A 24,249-nucleotide genomic window follows, 5' to 3' on the forward strand; every position below is an offset into this window, starting at 1 on the left:
CATTCATGTAATGATCTTATAGAATAGATGCATGTATACATATTTTCAAATGAATAAATATAAAAGTGCGCATTAAAAATATATCGTGCACAGTAAATTATTGAACTGTTCGAAAACGATTCGTATCAAAAGAAATACATATACAATATAGTAAAGATGTATACTTTTTTATTCAGTTATCTCACATCAATACATGTACATGTCATCCCAAAATTGTTTGTGGCTAACAAACTGTTAAAACGTTATTAAGATGTTTTAATTATTAATTAAAGGAATTAAAGGAGAACTTTTAGTCAAATACTGAAAAAGTTTGTATAGAAAAATGTTTTACAATGAAAAAAAATATTCCGGAAACTAAATTTGAGGGGAAGTCTCACTATGAAGGTGAGGGGGAGAGAGACTGGATATATAGTGAGACTTCCCCGGGAGAAGTCCCACTCTATACCCAGTCGATCTTCCTGGGGGAAGTCTTACTATATAGCCAGTCTTCCCGGGGGATATCTCACTATATAGCCAGCCTTCCGAGGGAAGTCTCACTATATGACACCGGCCCTCAATTGATTTCCAAAGATTTTCCACCTTTAAATATATGGTTTATCCAGAGAAATAACCCTCAAATGCATTTAGATAGAGGTCAGTAATACATGTAACATTAAAACGCTATCAGCTAAAATTAAGCATTTACAAATTACTTAGTAACTGAAATAGCACCAATTTACCAACCTTGATATTTAGGCTTTTCAAGAAAATAATCATTTTATATAATAATGTTGGATTTACTTCAAGAATAAGAGAAGTGATTTGATTGCTTTTTTGCTATTAACCAATAATGCAATTTAAAATTACATAAAGAAAACGATTGCAGGTGCTTTAATAATAAATCCTTAAATACAAAACTAGTCGGGTAAAGAAATTGCGTCTTTTATGCAGAGATAACAATATTGTTTTTTTTTTGGATAACATTCGCTGATTCAGAATAACATTTGATTTAAAAAATTATTATAAGCACACATAAAGGTAAAATCTTCGACATCAATTCACAGCAGTTGTATTTAAACTTTTAATGCGAGTATTTACTTTGATTTTCTTTCTCTCTAAATTCTTGAATCCACGCCTTGGCTGATGTAATCGATGCCATGTTTAGTGCAGTTTGATACACACGCGCTGACCATCATTTACGCAACAGCCTAGATAATCGCATGCTATTTGAAGACGCACCAATTTGTTTTTCTGTAAATTCTTTGATCCACGCCTTGGCTGTTCTAATCGATGCCATGTTTAGTGCATTAGCGATATTGTATCTGTGACTCTCTATGATTTATGTGTAGTTTTTCTTTTAAATGACCTGTTTTGTTTGATAACAAGACAGATCGCCTATTCTTTGAGCAGAAATTGTGTCATTTGCCAGACCACCAGCTTATCTATGGCAGCTTACACTGGGACTTTATATCCGGGCTACAAACTTAATGTGTCATCTCTCAAGGGATATGGCAATAAAACCGAAATGAATTCATCAAATATTGCTAGATTGTTTGGAAAACCAAGGACAACTACGTACAATATTATGAAAAAACTGAAGATTTCGGCAATGTAGAAAAAAAAAACAGGCATCAATCTGGATAAAACCCTAATTCGCCGTGCGCAACTAAGACCAACTGGTGAAAAATAACAGAAGAGAAACTTTAGATGAATTTACAAATATGAATGGTTAGGGTTAAAAGCGAAAAATGATAACGGATTTAAGTGATGATGTAGGTCAATGGGGATTACAGGATAAAGTAAAGGTGAAGGTCATTGATAGAAGAAATAGTACAGGAAATAGTACAGGAAATAGTGGAATTTTCCGAAGCTCATAACTTTCTTAATTCCTATCTGATTAAGACAATTTTGGTGTCATTGGAAAGCTATGAAAAAGGACAACACGACTAAGACAGTTATGAGATCCGGGTGCCAGGAAAAGGGAAGAATTGAAGGTGGCTTGTAGTTTTACACCAATGGTTATGTTTAGAAAGTAAGAAATCAAGAATTTTCAATCGTTTTCAAGCTTTTCTTTTTCAGAATGGCATACAATTTACACACCGACTGTATATCAGTTATACGCCCCGATAGGATCTCTTAGAAGCTGCAAAGAGTTAGCAGAAACACTCACTCCCTCTAAAGATATTAAAGACTAAATGTGCGAAAGATATACAACGGTCTTGGAAATTTTGAATGAGGAGTTAGACGGGTTGCTGTGGTCAGATCTTCACAACCAGGTAAGGGCAGGGTACAGGATAAAAACGAAAATGATCACGGTTTTCAGTGATCAAGTAGGTCAATAGGGATTTAAGATTCAGTAAAAGTGAAAGTGAAAGTCATGGATAGAAGAAGTAGTAAAGGAAAAAGTGGAATTTTCCGGAGCTCATAACTTTCTTATTTATTATCGGATTTAGACGAGCTGGTGTCGTTGGAAATGTAAGACTGATTGATTGATTGATTGTATGTTTTTTACGTCCCTTTCGAGAATTTTTCACTCATATAGAGACGTCACCATATACAAGTTAATGGGCCTCAAACTTAGACCTTTACTCCGCACTTAGGGCCATTGTGCAGTGAGGGTTCTTTATCGTGCCAACGCCCAAACCCTGACTATTTTGAAATATAATTTGGTGTAAAACCTATTATACTTAATTTTTTTTATCCTTCAACCGAAAATGAATATCCAAAATTGATTAAAACCAAAATGTTTATATTAGAGAATATATTTAGAGCACGAATTCTTAATACAAAAAAAAAGTTGCTCAGTTTGCTTAAAGTCTTAACAAAAATATCAAATTAAAACTATAGAAAACTCAGCAGCAAGATTCCATTTTACAACTAATGTTTTTGGTTATCAAAAGGTATTCTTAGATACCTCCTTACATGTAACTAATGCTTTAACTTCGTATCAATAATTTTCAGTTCTTAAATAATATAATAACTTAAGGATGAAGTATTTTGCCTACCTTTTTCACGTCTTCTCTCCGCTGTCTTTGAAACTATGCACTTACCCTATTCAAAGTCAGCGCTCTCTCAGAGTGTTGACCTTAGCATTTCACACCTGTTGCGGACGCCTTACTGTACACAAAGCCAGCAAGCGCTCTTTGATGACCCAAGTATTTAACACCTACAGCGGATTTTAATCTATACACAGCTACACTTAGTGTACTATACTAGTGTTTGACCCCCGCTGATGCCTTGACCATTTTCATAGAGCAAACTTGATTTTTCCATCTGATTTTTTAGTTTTTTGTCTAATAACGGTTTTCGGTTTTTAAATTGAAAAGGGTGAAGAAAACGAACTGTAGAAAAAATATCGTTTATGAAATTTATTAAAATAATTTATGTTTTACTGATCGAATCTTTGTTATCAGAAACCAAAAAACGGGATTTTAAATCATACTTTAGGTATTCGATATATAACGAGCTCGTATATTCCCGCTAATTTCCGTAACACTTCGGAATGGGGGATTTCCCTCGAGTTATTCCGGTCTTCCTGATAAGAGTTATCGTTCATAAGCAACCAACCAAAATGGCCGATCAGAGGGACAGTCGAGGTCGGTTCGCGAAGAAAGGTCCCAAAAGAGTTAGAATTAAAAGAACATATGTCTCAACTGAGCATAATTATATAAGTGGACATCAGTGTCCTGGCGAATCATGTAAAGATAGACGGTGTCCTTTATTTAATAACATCCATGATCTCGGGAAAAATGTGAACCGTAACTGGAAGGACGGACGGCGTGTTATGGAGCTAGGTGTTTTGCTGGAGGCCCTATCCGCATGTTCCTCCTGCCGCATGGGACCGATTCCTCTTTATGAAGAAAATGTTATAGGAGAGAGACGACGAGGCCTTGGTGGATATTTGTATGTCGTATGCATGAATCCCGAGTGTGGTGAAGTTAACATGGTACCATATGAGAAGACGCATTGACAGAAAGATAAAAGAACAGGGATGCCATGTTTTGTTGTGAATACTAAATTAGGAACAGGTTTGTAATTTCAAATAGTTTCAGAAATTAAGGAAAATAACAGATGTACACACTGAGTAACAGTCATATAATGTTTAAAATAAACTTTCACTGTTTAATACCATTTTTTTTCAAACCACTTGTGCACAGTCATTGTACAGGAATACATTGTTTTTAGCTATGATAGACAGTCTTGGAGGGCCAGATCGAGTCAATAACCTCCTGTCTACGCTGAACATACCAAGAGTGAACAATAGGACATTAATGGCTATGGAGCGGCATGCAGGAGAAAATGTAGAAAGTATAGCTCAGTTAACCACAAAGAAAGCAGCTGATGAAGCTTATCACGTGGAAATGGGGTAAGTTTAATCAGTTTAATATGCAGTATTAATGAACATGAAAATGTGTATCAAATATGGTGTACATAATTGGTTCATTAACTCTGATTTGAATTGATGGATTAACAAAACTTGGCATTTTCTGTTGCTAATATATAAGCCTTTCTTCTTAGTGAAGTGGCTAATGCATAGTCCAGTGAAGCCTCCCAAAGTATGGAAATATTGGATGATCTGGGAGTTGGATTGTTACCGGATGCATCAGCAAAAACTTAGTAATTAAATAATTTCAATGAATTCAAATGGTACAGTCAATGCCTATAGGCAGGGAAATTTTACTGACATTTATCTCACTTAAATTATTTTTTAATGTAATGATATTTCAGAGAGATGTTGCTAAAGACCAAGTTGCATGACGCTTTTGATGACTCTGATAATGCATCACATGATACTGACCACAGGAAGTACACACACTTTTTTTTTACATAACTGATACGTTAACTGATATCATCATATCAATAAGTTTATATGATTTTTTTAAAATTAAATTAATCAATAATTTGATTGTATAAGACCGTAATTTTCTTTTGCTGAATGCTATTTTGACTGATATCAATAAGTTAATGTGATTTTTAAAAATTGAATTATTCAATAGTTTGATTGTATATGACCTTAATTTTTTTTCCATGTATTTATTATCTACTGTAAAACTAAATAATTTCAGAGTAAACCAAAACATTGTCTCCACCACTGCTACACAACATGGAATGCCCAACACTCCTGAGGTTGGCCAGTCCGTGTAAGTATTTTGTTCTGGTATATTAAAAATATGTTATGCATGTCCTGACATATATATAAGAAATCACCATTATCAGATAATAATGAGCAAGATGATAAGGTACACTAATATTGTGAAATAAATATTTATATATTATTTACAGGGATGACACAGGTACTGTTTGTACACCAGTTACTACTAATTGTCTTCCACCCTCACAGTCACGGAGATGGAAAATAAAATCGAAGTCCATAGGCACTCTCAAGAAATCAGTGAGTCAATAGCTTGACAAGAGGTTTCCTTGCAAGACAAGGAGGGGTATGACTTGTGCTGTTGATACAGCTTGGCATAATCGCGGATTTGATAGCCTCACAAGTAAAATGAGCTAGATTTACAAATAACAAAAAAAAAACCAATGTTATTTTGTGCAAGTTTATGAATAAGACGAAACTTGTGATGTAAAAACTGGGCATACTTTTTTTCCATTTTAGCACATACAATTTTTATGAGCAAGTCAAAATATGGGAAAAAAGTACTCAAGACAGTAGTTGGTCATCGGACATGTGGAACCTGTAGGTGGTGGAGGAGAAACCGACCTGGCCTTCCAGTAAGAAAGCATCGTTGTGTTCAAAATCATCATGGTAGTGCAAGAAACATGGAGAGTTCGACTGGTATCCAAGGCATAAAAGAGCTGATTGATGAAGGAACACTGGTAGAGTACATTGAAGGGGACGGGGACAATACTTTAATTGCTCGTTTGCGATCAGAGCTAAATTTGGATATGAAGAAACGATTTGACAAAAACCATGTTGTGAAGAACATTGGAAAATGTTTGTTTGAACTGAAGTGGAAAAAACTGAGTAAAACTGTAATTATGCATATTCAGAAGTGTGTAAAATATGCTTTCGCGAAAAATCAGGGTAACAAACAGGGATTGGAAGAAAATCTTAGAGGCCTTATTCCACAACAGTTTGGAGACCATCAGCACTGCAAACCAAGATTTTGTGGCTTTTTGCGGAAACCAGGAGTTGTTTATTAACATAGAAGTCTGCCCTACAAAACAGCACTGAAAGACACCGATTTACGACATCAGCTACAGGCAGTTTCTAAACCACTCATAGCCAATGCTGAACAATACATAGATCTTGGTTCAAGCCAGCAGTGCGAGCATGCAAACCTTTAGGTGACACAAAGAGCTCCAAAGTCCCTCCATTATGGAAATTCTGAGTTCATCGACTTTAAATTGCATGCAACTGCTGCATTTATCAATGAAGGACACGGATATATCTCGATGGTATGCTGTTAAAAAGGGCATTGAAATAATTTTATTTTGATATAATATAATAATAATATATTATGGATATACTTATATTTGAAAAACTTTTGGAGTTCTGAAGTGAAGCCAGTAAAATATTTCCATATACTTGAAACACTACATAGAATTTATCAATACTTGATAATCTTGATATACTTTTTATATTCATATAAGCAGAACTGTGAATACTCATTACGTGTTTATTATGCAGATATTTTACCTTGGCTTTGGTTCATGTATTTTAGTGTTATTTTTGTTTGTTTTCTTTGGACCAACATTGAACTGTTTTATTTATGTTTCTGTTTCTTCCAGTTTATAGTAATGTATGGAAACAGTTTCAAGACTCAGTAAGTTCATAGTTATTTCTTGCTAGCAATGTGTATTTGAAAATAAGAAAATTTATTTCAAATCAATCAAATATTGTAAATATGGATTTTCAAAAATGTTGTTGTGAGCAAAAGAGTGAAACTGGTATTTATTTTAGGCAAATGAAAAAGGTGGTATTTCTCCTGGAAAGTTTACTAAAGAACATGCTAGGAAAAGGATGAAAAGGCGCAGAGAGGTACAGAACAAAATTCAGCTCCCTTCAACTAAGCTTAGACGTCTTATTTTGAAACAGGAAAGAGCTGTCACTCAGGGAGCTCAAGAAACACTGGAGGGAGATTCCTATCAGTCCGGTAAGTTAGAATGATGAATCTACTTTACAGAATGAACAAATATTTAACATCATCAAGATTTTATATTTGCATTTATGCTAATCTTTACAGGTATTGGTCACAGCGAACATCCTGACATCGCAAAACTACCAGATCCAGTTATGCCAGGAAGTTTCAAACCAGTGACCCTACCATCAACAGAGGAACCTACATTGGTTATGTTTGATCTTGAAACAACAGATCTTAGTGAGTTTTCTGAGGTGTTATTTTTAACGTATTTTCTTTTTTTTACTTGTAAGATATTTAAATTATATAGCTTATTTTTTAATTTGATAATTACAGTACGAGGGAGGCAGATGCCCCACATAGTGCAAATAGCAGCTGTTGAACTTAAAAGTGGATCTGCATTCAACACCTATGTTCGACGCAAAATGGCTCAGACAGATACTGCACGGACAGTAACCGGTATAGTTGCCAGTTCTAGTGGTGTATTTGTTGCTGGAAAATTATTGGAGTTGGAGAATATTCACTCTGCTGCAGAGAAATTCATAAAGTATCTGAAGATATTCAAAAATGTATATTTATTTGCTCACAATGGACGGCGTTTCGATTTTCCAGTTCTGATATCAACATTTAAAAACAGAGAGAAAGATGTTGAACTAGCCGGAGTTGTGACTTGTTGTATAGATAGCCTCTCAATGTTCAAGAAGTGTTTTAAACATCAAGATTCATATAAGCAAGAGAGTCTTTTCCGTTCTCATTTGAATGACACATACAGTGCCCACAATGCGGTTGATGATGTGAAAGCTCTTGGAAAACTTATACAACATGCATTGCTGTCCAATGTTGATGTTCTAACCTTTAGCTTTCCTTTAAATGCAGTTCTACAGCAACTTACCTACAATGGTGAGAAAGCTAAAAACTACAGTTCACTGACAGGACTTGTGCAAAATGCTGTCATCTCAAAGTCTATGGCAGGGAAAATAGCAGGATCTGGGCTGGCTTTTCAGCATCTCGAGGCAATCAAGAATCGCGATGGTGAAGATGGATTGAGAAATACTTTTCTTGACAAAACAAGAGGACAAGCAAGAGTTAATTGCACAAGGAAAACTTTAGATGATGTTGTGTCCAAACTCATAAATGCTTTGTAAACCATTTTAAAATTCAGTGTTAGTTTAGTAAGCTCTCTAGATGACAGGGTTTTCCTCTATGACATATACATGTATAACTAAAACATACAGGGTGTTTCAGCAAACACGTCCCGACTTTGCTGTTAGGCCATTCCAATTTTTTTCTATGTTTAGCGTCCGATTTCGTGTCTACAATATGTCATATTATTTATATTTTAAGCATTCGATACATGTACTTTGATTTTGCTAATGAATAGATCTTTGTACAAGAAAAATAGATAATGAAGTCAATTTCTTTGAATTATGTAATTTTTATGACTATAGAGTCTGTGTTTTATTTTTGGTTTTTGTGTTTTTTTAACAAAATTTTATGCATGTTATGCACTAGTATTGGTAATTTTGAAGACTTTCTGTTTGTATAGTTTAGTTCTAAAATATCCATAGATTCATTTTGCAGAAAAAACATAACCTGAATTTTAAAGATGTAATCAAAACTTCAGTTATAAAAAATAATGACTTTTTTATGTTGTTTATATCATAATTATATTGCCAGAAAATGTAATATGAAATATAATTTTGTGAATATTTGATTGTCATGATTATTTAGCAAAAATATACACATCAAAAGTCATGACATGTTTTTTAAACACCCAGTACTAATCTATTACCCATCAATAGATATGTTTCCTCTAACATGTCTAAAAACGGTGAACAAGAAGTCTCTGAGCCAATGCTCACTAGTAATTCCCCTGCTCTGATGTGAATAATACACTCTCATAAGACTAAGTCACTATTAAAAGGAATTTGAAATCATATTTATATTCATACAAAAATGAATCCTACCATGAAACATGCCTAAAAGAATGTACTAAAATCTCAAGCATCTGCCATGAGTAGTTGCTCAGAAATCTGACAAAAATTTGATGTGGACAGACAGAAAGTTGAAATCAGATTTGTACAAAAATGAATCTTACCATATGGCATGCAAAAACAAAGAATGTGCTAAAATTTCATGCATTTGCTATGAGAAGTTGCTGAGGAAAGTGCACCGAAAATTTTTTACGAACAGACAGACAGACAAAAGTTTAAAAAAAAATGTATATATTGAAGTTTTTTCACTATCCTGAAGTATTCATACATTATATACCAGCTTGTATCATTTTAAATGTAAATATTGAACTTTTGTATTGATTATGCATATCTTTGTACATCAGAGGATCACTTCACAGATTTTACATTTTTGGGGTAGAGGTTGTTATAAGTCATACAGAAAAAATATGAGATGGTGAAAAAAAAATTCTTAGGTTTATATGTTGCCTGTATATGTCTTTGAATTTATATCATTCTGAATATGGATGCTACTCAATAGTTTTTTTTTTAAATTTTGGCCACTATGTGCATTGGTCTGCATTTTGACAAGCCATTCTCGGAAGCAGTGTATAAGGTTTGAGTGATTAAAAAAGTCAAAAGACCTTTATAATTTGATTTGTTCTTTATATTATTTTCTTTCTTCTATATTTGTCTTAAGAATATTCTGTTAACACACATTTATGATTAATCAGAAATATTTTATTACTCAACGTTTAAATAAAGCCGTTAATCCTGAAACACAGAAAATGGTACCTGTACACTTTTTCAGATATTTAGTAAACTATGTGGTAAATGTTCATGAATTTTTCAAAAATAGTGACCTGTTATATGCTAATTATAAAAATGGAAAGTAAAATTCTGTACCATTGTTATACATTGAATACCTTAAAGTCTTAATATATGCATTTGTGGTATCTCTCTATTACATAAACATACAGAGAGCAAATATCATCATACCTGTGTGAAGCTTTTCGAAGGTCATAGGTCATTACGTGACCTAATCACACAGCGCAGTAATATATCTACATAAAAAGACTTACTCTACTTAGCAATATAGCATATTTTTTATGCATAAAAATGTACAAAATACCCAAGTAAAATAATAATCATTTTACTTACAATGTAAACGATTTGATCGATTTTACATAGAGAATAGAAAACTAGTGTTATAAAATTCATGTCTAAGCTGCATAGTCTCAACGTTTATCCTTATTTTTCTTGTAGACCTCTGAATGCTATATTTTTTTTTTCATTAAACTTTACTCACAATAAATTTGAAAATCTGTTGGAAAATATCAATGTAATGAAATCACGCCACAAACAGGTGACAAACACTGCACTTCCGAAAAATTCGGTAGGCACACCTCCATCATCGAGATTGTTGTCTTAACAATGTAAGCTGTCGCCTGTGTCTCCGTGTCAACATCATAATAAATATGCCTTAGTGAAATCATAGATTTTATGTTTCTGATCAAATTTTAAGCTTGATCCCAAGTTAACTCGTCCGGACAAGTGTCTCCATCCATCCCTTTCAGACCGAAATTCCTCCAACTTTTTATTATCAAACATCGGAGGTGTTTCTTGTGCTTTTTTAACATCGAATATGGGTTCCCACGAATACAAAAATTCCAAGACACCAATATGCTAACTATAATTGATCACAAGTAGCCTTTCACAGAATATTCCCTTAAAAACAGAATCCTTTGCCAGATGAATTTGAAGCGTAACCGCTTTTCAAGCCGATTTACACCTTGCGTAATTTGTCAAAATCTACGACGAACAGTTAGTGCAATATTTATATTCGATTGTCCGTCTCATATGTATATATAAGTAATAAATAACAAGTTTAAAAACTTCACTGGGAAATGAAGTGGGTCGGTACGTGATCAAATCTTGTAAGAAGGCCTTCGGCCTTCACAGGATTTGATCAGGTGACCGACCCACTTCATTTCCCAGAGAAGTTTTTAAACTTGTTATTTATTTCTTAAATGAAATATATATGAATAAATATTTATAGAAATATGTCATCGAAATAGTACAACACTGAGTATCTTAGTTAAAGCTAGTAATATATAGTCTTATCGAAATCACAAACAAAATGTAGAAGGAGTAGCTTTTTTTAAAACGGAATGAAATACTTTATAATGTAAAAATGCTTTTTTTTCTCTTATCAGTGTGATTTAAAAGTGGCATTTTTTCTTCATTGAAAATCTTCAGGGTTAGGATTAACTATTCCCCTTAACCCCTAAAGAGTCAGAAGTACTTCGAACGAGAATCTTCTTACGTTCATATCTTCGTTATTTATCATCGAATTGAGTTTAGCTTGGTGTCGTTGAAAAGTGAGAAAACGGACGACAATATTTTTGAAAGGACAAATATTGTGATGTAGGAGTTACTTGATATTGTTAGAACAATTTTAGTCATATCAAGGTTTTTCATTGTTTATAGTATTTACCATAAGTAAGAAGACGTATGCCTTATTAATTAACTTATAAAAAAGAAAAAAAATAATTCTATACTCCAATGAGTACCATTTTCAAAACATGTACTTTTTCTAAATTCAGATGGATATGGAAGATAGCGAACAAACTTTTTCTGAGACCGTCTTAGAGAACTTCAACTTAGCAAAGGTATACAATTCTGTATCTGAAACACCACAACTCTTTTTAAGAAGGGATGAACGAATATTTGGAAGATGTTTGACAGTAGATGAAGTAGAACGAGAAGTCTGGTTGAGATATTCATTTGATATTGATGGATGTGTTGTGGAAATAAAATCTTTGTCAGCAATAAAAATGCCAGTGAGGCATATCACACTGTTTCCTAACGATCATGCCAGTTTACGGAACGTTAGAAGCCTCTTGAAAAAAACATATAAAATTACCACAATATAGTAAAAGCGAACTGATGACATTTTCAAACAGCCTAGGGTTTCAGTTATTCTATGAGAGGGGATGGGAATGTTGGATAGGTTTAATTCCCGTGCACCAGATGCATTCAGTTGCGTTAACAAAACAGCAAGTGAGACAACAAACCTTAGCCACCTTTCTCCAGCTGATGGAAATATTTAAAACTACACTAATGTCTCTTGCCTTGCGGGGAGAGGCTAAGAGAACTCTTCAAAAAAAAATGCCATAAATGACGTTAGAAAATTGTTCATTTTACCTGATGACTGCAGTCCCATACTCAATGCTTTACAAACATCTGTAAACCAACTGCCTCAAACTGGATTTTTAAGACCAATTATAATTTGTTTCCGCTTTGGTGAGAAAATGAGCTGTGGTCTATCCTTGTCCGATTTCTATACCCAATCAATACTGCGTACAACTATCCATGTTGAAGGAAACATTTTGTCAGACTCTGAAGAAGTTGATCTGCTTTGGTCCACAGCCGGTTTGGAACAAGTTATCGGCCACAGAGGAACACTAAGTACCTGCTTATCGTTCACAGACTGTGGTAATTATCAGAGCAATTTAGATGGTAGAGCAATGGATGTTAAAAATTGTTTACGCACGATTTGTCGTTTTCCACAGGATGTGCAATTTGTTCAACTTTATGCTGACATTCCACACCGTCAGCCCAATGGTCGATATCATCCAGTGTCTGGTTGCATTGTAGGGGGTATGTGTTTCCCACGATCGACAGCGGAAGCATTTCTACGCGACGCAGAGCATTATATATCTACATTACAAAGCAACTGGACATTACTGAGGAAAAGTACATGTAGGATAGAATTTGTTGTCTCGAAGGATTCTATTGCTGACCATTTGTATGCCTTGGATTTTATTGATTTAACAAATCTGGAATTACTTTTAGAAAGTTTTCCTCTGTTGGTGCCTTTTCCCCGGCAAATTCTAACATGCATTCTCCATTTGGGTTTATGGATTTGCAAGGAACTTCAGGAACTATTGAACGAGTATCAGAAAACCGGAAATGTGCGTGCCACCTGGCAATCCTATCAGTTAGAACTAGCCTCAGAAAAAATGTTGTGGGGAAAACCACTTTGTGGAAGGAGTACAACATACTCGATTAATCTGGGACCTGGAGCTCTTGGACCCAGTCGAAGTTTAACTGACCACTTTGGATTCCTATCTTTAGAATTGTATTCAACCTGCATGCAAAACGAATATAGTATTCCACCACCAGAAATATGGACAACATCTGAGGCCATATGTAAGATGATAGCGCGATCAGTGGGATTGCACGATCACTTGGATGGCAGCTATGGAGTCATTGGTAGACATCTGGTCGTTGCCTTACTGCATGACTTGCACGAAACTGGCAAGGTGGCCAGTTATGTTCTCTTTGAAGATTTCTTAAGAGAGATGAAGTCTTGCAAGACCACGTTTAAGACAGTAGGTGATGTAACCATCAAGTCGCTAGTAAAACTGTTAACAACAAACGGGAGAACTAATGCTCAAATGGTTTTTCCCAGCTTGTACCTACTTTTGGATAAAAGTAACCTTCCAGTGGCAGATGTCATAGAGGCTGGTATTCTGGAACTTGACCTCAAACATTTTCCAGCTGTGACAACATATGACAGGCATGGAAATATGACACTTACTTGGTCATTTAAGGACAAGTTTTGGAACGTTGTTTATGAGAAACGTTCTACAGATATCACGGAAACCACACTAGTTACGATATCGGATCTAGTAAGAGGTGAGTTGGAAAAACGGGGCCTAGTGTATCCAAGCAAATTGAAGAAAACACCAAAGATACTTCCTTGGTTTTCAATGTGTCTTCGAAAGCTGCAAAGAGAGAAAATGGACATGGATCAAACAGTGATTACAATGACGTACATTAGCTGTATCGCATTTTTGATGCAAGGCCATTTCGTCGATTATGACAGGTTAGCTGTTCTTATCATTGATCTACCGTTAGACAGAAATAGATTGATTGCGTTGGAGATTTTGTCAAAGTTACAATTGGCCAACTTTAGATTTCGCAATTAACAGTTAAATCGCTTACACTTTACTATCCCACATAAACTGGAAATGTTGACAGGAGCAGAGAAGGAAAGTAAGAAGGAGGAAGAAAGAAAGGAAACAGAGGAAGTCGAAGTACTACCCAAGAATGTTATTGATGATGATGGTGATCGTGATGATGACCCTATTCTTTTTGATAAAAACATCGGACTTCCAAGGACTTCCTCTTGCTACCCGATTTCCAAATCTTATAAAGCTCCCTGGTCAGCTCAAGAGCTGGAATTCCTGCATGCTCAAAGTTTGGAGGAGATTAGCATTCGTGAAAAATATGAGCGATTTAAATTACAGTGTTTAAGATCAAATATTCCTTTCCGTACATTTAGGGCTTTTGAAACGATACTGAAAAGAATTTCAAATAAGTAAATAGATGTGACCCGAAACGTGTTGATGTTTCTACGAACCGCCACTAACTTGGTCAAGTTACAAAGGTATAACAGTCTAGGATGGAAATGTAGGATTTAAAAAGACACTATTCCTGATGACACAAGAAACATTTTTAATGGTTTTTACATTCAACAGCTTTCGACTTATAATAATGTATCACTGATTATATGTATGATATTGTTAATTTTTGGAATTTCTACATCAATGAAGCTAATAAAAGTTTTTAAAGTTTATTTTCATCTTGGGTATACAATTTTGCAGTAAAACTGAGAAAGAAATTTTTGACTTATCAAAAATAGTAAGAAGTTAAGAATAGGAAATAGTTCAAGTGGCTATAGTTTTCTGGTAAGTTACAAAATCTGTTCAATTCCCCTGAAGAGAATACGCGGATTCTTTTAAAGGCATTGTATGTTTTATGGGAAGTTTGAATTCGCCAGGATAGAACTTTGTCCGCGAATATAGCATAAATTTCGCACGAAAAAAAAGTAGGTCTTCGGTGTTTTACTTCTTTCCGACAATTTTTTTAAAATTTAAAACGTCAAGATAATCTATTTTTCGTTATTTGGTATGCATTACAGGACAAGGTTGGACTCTAGAGTTTGGCAGCTGCAAATGCTTACCTCAAGAGACGTATGCTGAGCTTGGGAATTAATAATACCCTAACCCTAAGCCATATATCGGGGTCACCCCTTATACTTCCGGGTTTGGGAGGGTTTAAGGGCTCATTCAATTGTACTTTGTCTAATGATCATTAAACAAGAATATCAACAATAGACATCATGTTTAAGGGGAAAAACCCGGGATAACCCTGAAAAACAGGGTCATATCGGGGTTATCTCTTATACCTCCGGTTTGGGAGGGTTGAAGGGCTCATTCAATTGTACTTTGTCTAATAATCATTAAACAAGAATATCAACAACAGAGATCATGTTTAAGGGGAAAAACCCGCGATGACCCTGAAAATCAGAGTTATATCAGGATTTACCCTTATACTTCCGGGTTTGGGAAGGTTTAAGGGCCCATTCAATTGCCCTTTGTCTAATGATCATTAAACAAGAATATCAACAATAGAGATCATGTTTAAGGGGAAAAACCCGGGATAACCCTGAAAATCAGAGTTATATCAGGGTTAACCCTTATACTTCCGGGATTGGGAGGGTTTAAGGGCTCATTCAATTATTACACCTTGTCCAATAATCATTAAACAAGAATATCAACAATAGAGATCATGTTTAAGGGGAAAAACCCGGGATAACCCTGAAAATCAGGGTTATATATTAGGGTTTACCCTTATACTTCCGGGTTTGGGAGGGTTTAAGGGCTTATTCAATTTTACTTTGTCTAATGATGATTAAACAAGAATATCAACAATAGAGATCATGTTTAAGGGGAAAAACCCGGGATAACCCGGAAAACCAGTGTTAGGGTTAGGTTAGGATTAGGGTTAGGGTATAGGCAAAAAAGCGAAGTTGCCGGAATTAGGTCATGCCGGAATTAGGTCAAACAAAACGAAATTGAAAGTCATGGATAGAATAGTAAAGGGTTAGGGTTAGGATTCGTGTTAGTGTTAGGGTTAGGATTCGTGTTAGTGTTAGGGTTTGGGTTAGGGTTAGGGTTAGGGTAAGGGCACTTTGACGTGTTGCGTGTGCGGGATTGCGGGACTCCGCCTATTTTATCACGTGATTGTCAATCATTTCATTGTGAAAGTAGGTGTTTTCTTCCAGAATTTCTTTCGATTTGGACGTTTATATACTGTTGTGTTTTTAATGGGTGATTTTCTTAATGTAAGGTAATATTTCATTTGATTTTTTTAATTGCTAATTATCATGTATTGTTTGAGTAAGCAACGGCATCTTTTTTAAGGAAGTAATGCATAATCTTGCCTTATTTTTGCATTAAAATTTTACGGAAGTATAATGAATTTTTTGTGTTTAAGAGGACAAAGTTTATGTATATTTTTTGGTGTTCTTCAATAGTACCTGGTAATTTAAAGTGTATTTTCAATGGTTACTTAGGATATATTCCTTTTAATTACACAATAAGAACATATTGATTGAAATTAAGGTCATTTAAGTAAACTTCAAATGATGCTGAGTATGCACACCAGTGAACTCGGGTATACCCTAGGTATAGCCGGGTTTAACCCAGGGTATACCCAGGTTTAACCCGGGTTATACCCGGGTTTAACCCGGGTTATACCTGGGTTTAACCCAAGATATACCCGGGTTAGGGTTAGGGTTAGGGTAAGGGCACTTTGACGTGTTGAGTCAGGGTTAGGGTTAGGGTTAGGGTAAGGGCACTTTGACGTGTTGCGTGTGCGGGATTGCGGGACTCCGCCTATTTTATCACGTGATTGTCAATCATTTCATTGTGAAAGTAGGTGTTTTCTTGCAGAATTTCTTTCGATTTGGACGTTCATATACTGTTGTGTTTTTAATGGGTGATTTTCTTAATGTAAGGTAATATTTCATTTGATTTTTTTAATTGCTAATTATCATGTATTGTTTGAGTAAGCAACGGCATCTTTTTTAAGGAAGTAATGCATAATCTTGCCTTAATTTACGGAAGTATAATGAATTTTTTGTGTTTAAGAGGACAAAGTTTATGTATATTTTTTTGTGTTCTTCAATAGTACCTGGTAATTTAAAGTGTATTTTCAATGGTTAATTAGGATATATTCCTTTTAATTATACAATAAGAACATATTGATTGAAATTAAGGTCATTTAAGTAAACTTCAAATGATGCTGAGTATGCACACCAGTGTACTCGGGTATACCCTAGGTATACCCGGGTTTTACCCAGGGCATACCCGGGTTTAACCCAGGGCATACCCGAGTTTAACCCAGGGTATACCCGGGTTTAACCCGGGTTATACCCGGGTTTAACCCGGGTTATACCCGGGTTTAACCCGGGTTATACCTGGGTTTAACCCAAGATATACCCGGGTTTAGGGTTAGGGTTAGGGTCAGGGTTAGGGTTAGGGTTCGGGTTAGGGTTCGGGTTAGGGTTCGGGTTCGGGTTAGGGTTAGGGTTAGGGTATAGGTACAAAACGAAGATGAACTATCTAGGTCATGAACTATCTAGGTCAAATGAAAGTGAAAGTGAAAGTCAGGGATAGAAGTAATAGGAAAGGAAATAGTGGAATTTTCCGAAGCTCATAACTTTCTTATTTATCATCCGATTAAGACGATATTGGTGTCGTTGGAAAGCTAAGAAGACGGACAACATGACTGAGTCAGAGGCATTAAACCCAGGTGCAAGGAAAAGGAAGAAAAGGTGGCATTTAATTTACACCAAAGATTGTGCTTAGAAAGTGAGAAATTGAGAATTTTGGACCATTTTCAACCTCCCATATCTGGAGAATGGCATGCAATCGACAAACCGCACTTGTGTCAGTGATACACCCCGATCGGGACTCCTAGAAGCTGCAAAGAGTTAGTAGAAATACTTTCTCCCTCAAAAGATATTAATGACTGAACATGCAGAAAATGTACAAAAATAAATATCTAACCCTGGGGTTCGAAAGTGTAAAATGTAACATGCATCTATTTGTTTGCAATACTCAGTTAGTCGCAAAAATCATGTCGGGGCTAAAAAAGATTGACTGAAGTGATATCGACATGTCGCGAGTCCTGATTTGTAGTTATTTTGGTTGATTACGTACAGAACTTTAATTTTTTTATTCATACTTGTACGGTTAACTTAGACAAGGAAGAAAGAAACTTAATTTTACTTCATTTTCCTGTATTTGTCCAAATAATTCTATAGAAATGGATTTTCTTAAATCTGGGGTTAGAAAGTGTAAAATGTAACATAATCATTTTAGTAACTTTAAGTACTGATTGAAGTAAAACAAAGTAGAATATGTCTTGAATTTACAAAATATAACATGTTTCTAACTGTTTGCAATACTGGGTTAGTCGAAAAATCAAGTCGCAACAATTCAAGAATGACTGAAGTGATTTCGACATGTCGCGACAGCAGATATGTCCTAATTTTTGTCGATTACGTATGAAATAAATGTTTTTTGCTTTATATTTGTACGGTTAAGTAAGTCGAAGGAAATTGAAGTCTAATTTCACTGTAATTCCCTATATATAAGAGAAATACAAGAAAAATGTCTATTGTTGGGACTTGGAAAAATTCAACTTCAATGCTACTTACCTCTGAGCAGAGGTCATTTGGAGGGAAGCCGTCAAATATTTCTTTCTTTTTTTTTCTTTCTGGTTATTCATATTCAATGAAGGCTGATTTACCTGTAATATAAAATATGAAATGAGTAATAAGAATAAATAGCCAAAAAGAGAATGTATATTATAACCCTGGGGTCAGAAAGTGTAAAATGTAACTTAATCATTTTCTGAATTTTATTTGCTATTTAAATTGAAAAAAGGTATAGTATGTGAGAACTTAACAAGGTATATCATATTTCTAATTGTTCGCAATACTTGGTTAGTTGAAAAATGACGTCGCAACCTCCGAAGAATGATTTTAGTGATTTCGACATGTCGCGACACCTGATTTGTCCTTATTTCTGTTGATTACGTACAAAACTTGAATATTTTTATTTATACCTATACGGTTAACTTAGACAAAGAAGAGACAAACTTCATTTTGTTTTATTTACATGTATTCTTTAAAAAATACAGTATAAATGAATTTTCTTAAACCTGAGGTTAGAAAGTGTAAAATGTAACTGAAATATTTTGTGAACTTTATGCACTGTTATAATAGCAACAAAGTAGAATATGTGTTGAATGAACTAAATATAGCTTGATTCTAACTGTCCGCAACACTCTTTTAGTCGAAAAATCATGTCGCAACTGAACAAGGGCCACTTAAGTAATTTCGAGATGTCGCGACTCCTGATTGGCCCCTATTTTTGTCGATTACGTGTCAAGCTGAAGTTTTTTTTGCTTTACATTTGTACGGTTAACTTAGACGAAGAAAAAACAAGCTTAATCTTAGTTAAATTCCCTGTATTTTTAAGAAATACAAGAAAAATGGAATTTTGTAAGGACTTAGAAAATTTCACCTTCAATGCTGCTTACCTCTGAGCAGAGGTCATTTGGAGGGAAGCTGTGAAATATTTTCTCTAATTTCAGGTTATTCATATTAAATAAAGGTTGATTTTCTTCTACTTTCAAATATAAATTGAATAATAAGCAAAAATTAGCCAAAAAGGGAAATATAAATTTCACTTTGGGGTTTAGAAAGTGTAAAATGTAACTTTAATCAATTTGTGAACTTTATGTCCTTATATAATAGAAACAAAATAGGAAATGCATTGAATAAACAAAATTCAACATGTTCTTAATTGTTCGCAACACTCGGTTAGTCGAAAAATCATGTCGCAACAAATTCAGAAGGCCTTTAGTGATTTCGACATGTCGCCACATCAGACATGTCCTTATCTTTGTCGATTACGTATCGAATAGAAATTTGTTGCTTTATAATTGCACGGTTAACTTAGACGAAGGAAAAGAAAGCCTAATTTCACTTTTATTTCTTGTGTTTTTAAGAAATACAAGAAAAATGCATATTTAATGGGACATACAAAAATACCTAAAATACCTAAAATGCTATTGACCTCTGAGCAGAGGTCCAATATTTGTTTGATTTTTCGATTATTCCTGTGTCATGAAGATTATTTATGTTTTTCTGTTTCATCAAATACAAAATGATTTATAAGGAGAGAAAAAAAAATAGCCCAAAAAGGCAAATATCTATGTAACCCTGGGGTTAAAAAAAATTGATAAATTGGTGTCTCGCTAAAGATTCCACTTGTATGTTAATTCTACATTATATACAACTTCAATTTCGCAACAATTAATATTCATTTTTAAATAATATCTTAATAACCTAGCGATGAAGTATTTTGTCTACCTTTTTCACGTCTTCTTTTTTCCACCGTCTGTGAAACTATGCGCTTACCCTATTAAAAGTCAGCGCGCGCTCAAAGTGTTGACCTAAGCATTTCACACCTGTTGCGGATGGCATACACAAAGCCTGCGAGTGCGTCTACAGCGGACCACGCTATACACAGCGAAAGCTTTATGTGATGAAATAATTAGTGGACTGCACTAGTTTTTAACCCGCGCTGATGTCTTGATAATTGAAATGTACAAAGATTAAAGCGGATTTTTTCATCTGTCTGATTTGTCTTTTCTTTTCATGTCATGAATAGAAGTAACAGTAAAGGAAACTGAAACACCAAATTTATGTCAGTAATACACTTCGATAGGGACTCCTAGAAGCTGCAAAGAGTTAGCAGAAATACTTTCTCCCTCTAAAGATATTAATGACTAAACATGCGGAAAATATACAAAAGTCTTAGAAAATCTGAGAGAGGGGTTGGACGGTTTTTTGTGGTCAGCTCCAGACAACCTGGACGTTGCTGAGGAGGTCTCGGTGAGTACTTTTCAAGTGCCCAGAAAAGCGGTTATGCTCGGAGACGAGGTAAACTTGCGTTCCGCGCTAAGTTCTTTTCCGGCTGATAGCGCGGAAAGGGTGCGAGATAAAGGCCCTAAACCAGTACGTAAAAGATTAAGAAGACTTCAAGGAATGCATATACCAAAGCTCAGCCTCATAGCTCCAAGGGCATGCAACCTATGGGCATTTGAAGAAAATGTGCTGTAACGCCGGATGGACCGGAAGGCGACGTCGGCGGAAGTCGAAAGTTTGGGTCGAAAGGGAACTCCTCTTCCCATGAAAGGTCAAGTAGGTCTTGAAATCCCTACCTCAATCCTTCTCTCTCTGAAATGACCAAAAAGTGCTCAGAAGGGGTGGCAAATTGACGCCAAATTGACAGGTTCGTATTTCTCTTAGTTTTCATGCGATTTTCAAACGCTTGGTGTTATTAGAAAGGTCTTGGCAGGTTCTGTCAACGATCCGAAGATGGTTGTTAAAGGTTTAAAACGAAAAAAAAAAGTTGCGAGGGTTGAAAGATGTCTGTGTATGCAGCGTGGGTACACCTAGGCAATATCTGCTCTAGAAAGCCTCAAGAAAAGTGGCTAATTGTTCTGAGCGTTATGGCTATGGATAGATGTTGTCAAGAGCTTTCGGCCAAGATCTTGAAAATGCATAACGAAATAAAGATCTTCTGCCGTTTGCAAGCATATAAAAGAAAATCGCCTGTAATTCTACTTTGTGCTCTCTCAACCGACAAGTTCATGACATCAGCGTAAAGAGCTCTTCAAGACCTTTCCAACGACACCAAGAACATTGACATCGGAGCAGTCTGTCAAAAGATATGGGCAAAAAACAAAAAGTAAGTGTTTGCAGGGGGTTAAAGTCAGGGTTAGTGGGGGTTATGGTTAGGGTTAGTGTTAGGGTAAAGGTTAGGGTTAGGGTTAGTGGGGTAAGTGGGGTTAGTGGGGTTAGGGTTAGTGGGGTTAGCGGGGTTAGGGTTAGTGGGGTTAGTGGGGTTAGGGTTAATGGGGTTAGGGTTAGTGGGGTTAGGGTTAGTAGGGTTAGTGGGGTTAGGGTTAGTGGGGTTAGGGTTAGGGTTAGTGGGGTTAGGGTTAATGGGGTTAGTGTTATTGGGGGTTAGGGTCAGGGTTAGGGTTAGTGGGGTTAGGGTTAGTAGGGTTAGTGGGGTTAGGGTTAATCGGGTTAGGGTTAGTGGGGTTAGGGTTAGTAGGGTTAGTGGGGTTAGGGTTAGTGGGGTTAGGGTTAGGGTTAGTGGGGTTAGGGTTAATGGGGTTAGGGTTAGTGGGGTTAGGGTTAGTGGGGTTAGGGGTTAGTAGGGTATAGGTACAAAACGAAGATGAACTATCTAGGTCATGAACTATCTAGGTCAAATGAAAGTGAAAGTGAAAGTCAGGGATAGAAGTAATAGGAAAGGAAATAGTGGAATTTTCCGAAGCTCATAACTTTTTTATTTATCATCGGATTAAGACGAGTTTGGTGTCGTTGGAAAGCTAAGAAGACGGACAACATGACTGAGTCAGAGGGTATAGGTACAAAACGAAGATGAACTATCTAGGTCATGAACTATCTAGGTCAAATGAAAGTGAAAGTGAAAGTCAGGGATAGAAGTAATAGGAAAGGAAATAGTGGAGTTTGGTGCCGTTGGAAAGCTAAGAAGACGGACAACATGACTGAGTCAGAGGCATTAAACCCAGGTGCAAGGAAAAGGAAGAAAAGGTGGCATTTAATTTACACCAAAGATTGTGCTTAGAAAGTGAGAAATTGAGAATTTTGGACCATTTTCAACCTCCCATATCTGGAGAATGGCATGCAATCGACAAACCGCACTTGTGTCAGTGATACACCCCGATCGGGACTCCTAGAAGCTGCAAAGAGTTAGTAGAAATACTTTCTCCCTCAAAAGATATTAATGACTGAACATGCAGAAAATGTACAAAAATAAATATCTAACCCTGGGGTTCGAAAGTGTAAAATGTAACATGCATCTATTTGTTTGCAATACTCAGTTAGTCGCAAAAATCATGTCGGGGCTAAAAAAGATTGACTGAAGTGATATCGACATGTCGCGACTCCTGATTTGTAGTTATTTTGGTTGATTACGTACAGAACTTTATTTTTTTTTATTCATACTTGTACGGTTAACTTAGACAAGGAAGAAAGAAACTTAATTTTACTTCATTTTCCTGTATTTGTCCAAATAATTCTATAGAAATGGATTTTCTTAAATCTGGGGTTAGAAAGTGTAAAATGTAACATAATCATTTTAGTAACTTTAAGTACTGATTGAAGTAAAACAAAGTAGAATATGTCTTGAATTTACAAAATATAACATGTTTCTAACTGTTTGCAATACTGGGTTAGTCGAAAAATCAAGTTGCAACAATTCAAGAATGACTGAAGTGATTTCGACATGTCGCGACAGCAGATATGTCCTAATTTTTGTCGATTACGTATGAAATAAATGTTTTTTGCTTTATATTTGTACGGTTAAGTAAGTCGAAGGAAATTGAAGTCTAATTTCACTGTAATTCCCTATATATAAGAGAAATACAAGAAAAATGTCTATTGTTGGGACTTGGAAAAATTCAACTTCAATGCTACTTACCTCTGAGCAGAGGTCATTTGGAGGGAAGCCGTCAAATATTTCTTTCTTTTTTTTTCTTTCTGGTTATTCATATTCAATGAAGGCTGATTTACCTGTAATATAAAATATGAAATGAGTAATAAGAATAAATAGCCAAAAAGAGAATGTATATTATAACCCTGGGGTCAGAAAGTGTAAAATGTAACTTAATCATTTTCTGAATTTTATTTGCTATCTAAATTGAAAAAAGGTATAGTATGTGAGAACTTAACAAGGTATATCATATTTCTAATTGTTCGCAATACTTGGTTAGTTGAAAAATGACGTCGCAACCTCCGAAGAATGATTTTAGTGATTTCGACATGTCGCGACACCTGATTTGTCCTTATTTCTGTTGATTACGTACAGAACTTGAATATTTTTATTTATACCTATACGGTTAACTTAGACAAAGAAGAGACAAACTTCATTTTGTTTTATTTACATGTATTCTTTAAAAAATACAGTATAAATGAATTTTCTTAAACCTGAGGTTAGAAAGTGTAAAATGTAACTGAAATATTTTGTGAACTTTATGCACTGTTATAATAGCAACAAAGTAGAATATGTGCTGAATGAACTAAATATAGCTTGATTCTAACTGTCCGCAACACTCTTTTAGTCGAAAAATCATGTCGCAACTGAACAAGGGCCACTTAAGTAATTTCGAGATGTCGCGACTCCTGATTGGCCCCTATTTTTGTCGATTACGTATCAAGCTGAAGTTTTTTTTGCTTTACATTTGTACGG

At 35.3% G+C, this 24,249-nt stretch overlaps 3 pseudogenes; all 3 read left to right on the top strand.

Moving 5' to 3' along the window:
• Nucleotides 1–3,550: 3,550 nt before the first annotated feature.
• LOC133178307 (uncharacterized) lies at nt 3,551–5,124 on the top strand (annotated as a pseudogene).
• Nucleotides 5,125–5,441: 317 nt separating this feature from the next.
• LOC133202882 (uncharacterized) lies at nt 5,442–8,221 on the top strand (annotated as a pseudogene).
• A 3,478-nt stretch (nt 8,222–11,699) lies between these two features.
• On the top strand, nt 11,700–14,421 carry LOC133178308 (uncharacterized; annotated as a pseudogene).
• Nucleotides 14,422–24,249: the final 9,828 nt, after the last annotated feature.

This window comes from Saccostrea echinata, unplaced genomic scaffold, assembly GCF_033153115.1.
Source record: "Saccostrea echinata isolate AGI-Se365-2 ecotype Australia unplaced genomic scaffold, CSIRO_AGI_Sech_v1 ptg000002l, whole genome shotgun sequence".
Lineage (NCBI taxonomy): Eukaryota > Metazoa > Mollusca > Bivalvia > Ostreida > Ostreidae > Saccostrea > Saccostrea echinata.